Here is a 3,709-nt window from a genome sequence, read left to right as displayed (position 1 = left end):
AGGACACCAGACCTCATTACAGATGGTTGTGAGCCACCATGTGTTTGCTGGGAATTGAACTCGGGTCCTTTGGAAGAGCATGCAATGCTCTTAACCGCTGAGCCCCATATTTTATAATTGTTATATTAGAATAATATATTCTAAATATTAGCCTCTTATTAGCAGTGTAGCTGCTAAAAATCTTCTTCCCTTTTTTAGGCCGTCTCTTAAGGCTGTTGGTTGTTTCCTTTTCAGTACAGAAATTTTGCATTTTCATGTGGACTAAGCGCTGATATTGGGTTAGTTCTTATGCTGTTAGTGTTCTATTTTAGAAGTCCTCCCCTACCCCAATATCTTGAAGGTTATCCCCTGTGTTCTTCTAAAAGCTTCGGGTTTTAAATTAAGGACTCTGATCCATTTTGAATTGATTTTGAGCAAGATGAAAGATAAGAATCTAATTTCATTCTTCAACAAGTAATAATCCTGTGATTCTGGTGCCATTTGCTGAACAGGCTACCTTTTTTTAAAGCATGTTTTTTGTCTCCTTTGTGAAACATTAAGTGGACATAGCTTTGCCATTTTATTTCTCACCTCTCTATTAGATTTCATTGGTCTACCCATCTATTTTTATGCCACATAGCTATTATCACCTTTAATTTATAGTATAACTTGGTCAGGAACACTACTCAGTTCTAAAGAAAATAACGTTTAAAATTTTTCTGGAAAAATGCAGAAACTTAGAATATACAATAAGAGCAACACCACACAATCTCATAAAGACAAACAACACGTTCTCTTATATGCATAATCTTGATGGAGGAAGGTCACTGGCTAATTAATAAAGAAACTGCTTGGCCTGATAGGTTAGAACATAGGTGGGTGGAGTAAACAGAATAGAATGCTGGGAGAAAGAGGAAGTGACGCAGACAACATGCCTCTGCTTTCCAGGGTAGACGCGATGAAGCAAGCCGCCAGGTCAGACCTGCTGAATCTTTCCCGGTAAGACTGGTGCTACACAGATTACTAAGTATGGGTTAGGCAAGAAAGTCACCACCTCGTGGTGCTACACACATTAATAGAAATGGGCCAGGCAGTGTTTATATGAATACAGTTTGTGTGTTGTTATTTTGGGGCATAAGCTAGCCAGACAGCCAGGAGCTGGGTGGCAGGAACGCAGCCCACAGCTCCTACTACATAATCTAGCTAATAATATATGTTTATTGTTAATAAATGTTCATATGGGTCAAATATGTCATGAAGAAAAGAGAACAAGAAGGGGTAAGTATGAAGAGATGAGGAAGGACTGAACGCAGGTAATAAACACAAGGCATGAGAGAGGGTACAAAGTTAATTTTTTTTTAATCCTAATTCTGTCATGATTTTTTAGGTGGTGGAAAAGTGCATAAAATACATTCAGTAATGAAAGTAACTAATTTAATGTAATAGAGGTTATAGCTTCTATTCTGAATGGCTATTCTAACTGTGTAGGAGTTCATTGATTTGTGGAGAGTTTGGGGTCTGTTGAATTTTGGTGTATGATGTCTTTATTTATTTGTCTTTATTTATATTTTTATAATATAAAGTTTATAAAATTGAAAAGAAATTCACTATATATAATTAATAGCTATTGAAAATTAATATAAAATAGCACAACACAAGTGAAAAGGTAACAAATGCTGGGAGGGTGTGGAGAGTCACACATTGTGGACAAGGGAGTTACAGTTGTGTATCATGGGAGGGGGTGGAGAGTCACACATTGTGGATGAGGGAGTACAGTTGGGTAACACTAACTGAAAACCACATGGAGAATTTGGAAGAACAATGCCCAGAAATAGAGACCCAACACAAAATTAACTCAATAGCATATTTGGAGGTCCTTTGTCTTACAGTATTAAGTTTTGGTCTATTTTTTTTAAAAAAACTACTTTTAAAAACTTACTATGTTTATGTATATTTTATATCTTCCAGTTTTATGTTCTTATGATCTCCTTGTGTGTATATGAACATGTGTATCTCTGTGTCTACCTGTGTTTCTTGTGCTTTTCCTTGCTTGGGGGTTTTGTCCTATTCTGATTTGTTTGGGTTTATATCATCTTATTCATTTTATTATTATTTCTTGGATGCCTGTTTGTTTTCTAATTAGACACAAAAAGAGTATGGGCCAGGATGGGAGGGGAGGTGTGAAAGAACTGGAGGGAGTAAGGGGAGAGTAAATCAGAATACATTGTAAGAAAATGTCTTTATGAAAAATGCCCTAAAAAGTAGAGCTACTTATAATGCAGGGAACCCTCTTCTGAGCAAGTGTCCAAAGAAAATGAAGCACAGCCTATAAAGATTTCCTTCTGCTCATATTAGCATTGTTCACAAAAGTAGAGGCTGACATATAGACAGGTGGATGAAGAAAAGGCAATATCTATGCAGAGACATGGATGGAAGGATATATAGATAATACTTTAGATAGGTAGGTAGAGAGATGACATATTAGACAGACAAATGATAGTTTGATGATTGACAGATGGTAGACAGAACATATAGAACTTGGAAGACTTTATAATAATAAGAAAGTCAGATTCAGAAAGGAATATTACATACTTTTACTTATATTTGGAATTAAAAGAAATAGAAATAAAAATGAAGCAAAAACTTCAAACTAGATATAAGGAGATAATATGAGAATTCTTTTACTGTCTCCCCAAGAACTGGAATCAGAATACAAGGAAGAAGTGGGTAACTTTAGTCACAGAACACAAAGATAAGCAGGGTTAGAGAGTTAACATAAAATAAAGTAACAGGCCATTGCAAGTAGATTATATGATATTTCAGCTCCCTAATAATGGCTTTCATCACATTCACAAATAAATAACTTTAAAATACTAATATGCTAATTTCCATCAATTTGATGACATATTTTCTATACATATTCCATTGTATATATTCAAATTTAACAAAATTAAAATTTTGTTTTTAAACAAAAAGTAATAAAATGAATAGCATGTAAAGAAATAGATACATATTCACTATTGATATGTTTTCAATATATCTTGTTTTAATGCTAAATATATTAAAAACTCTGATGAACTACCCTAATATTTGAATAAAAAATGTAGTCCAACCATGTGGACCTATTTCTATATTAACCCATCTATCTTGATACCAATGGCCTAACTGACTGTAGTTTCAAAGAAGATAAAATTCTCTGTATTTCAGAAGATTTCATTTTGATGGAGGAAGGTCATTGGTTAAAACAAATAAAGAAACTGCTTGGCTGGCCCTCATAGGTTAAAACATAGGTGGGAGGAGTAAACAGAACAGAATGCTGGGAGGAAGAGGAAGTGAGCCCAGACTCGACAGCTCTCCTCTCGGGGGCAGATGCCTTAGAGAGACGACATGCTCCCATCTCCAGAGCGGACAGGAGAGCTCTACTCTCTGGCGCAAGCGATGAAGCTCCGACCCAGGATGGACGTAGGCTAGAATCTTCCCAGTAAGCGCACCTAGGGGCGCTACACAGATGATTAGAAATGGGCTAAATGAATATGTGAGAATTAGCCTAGAAGAGGCTAGATAGAAATGGGCCAAGCAGTATTTAAAAGAATACAGTGTCTGTGTAATTATTTCGGGGCATAAGCTAGCCGTGCAGGCGGCCGGGGTGCTGGGGACGCAGTCCCGCCGCCCCTATTACTACATCATTTTAGAAACCTTGAGGTTGCAGGTATTGCCCTGGAAATAGAGC

The sequence above is a fragment of the Microtus ochrogaster genome, chromosome 16 (assembly GCF_000317375.1).
Source record: "Microtus ochrogaster isolate Prairie Vole_2 chromosome 16, MicOch1.0, whole genome shotgun sequence".
Taxonomy (NCBI): Eukaryota; Metazoa; Chordata; class Mammalia; order Rodentia; family Cricetidae; genus Microtus; species Microtus ochrogaster.
Note: the sequence above shows the minus strand (reverse complement) of the source record.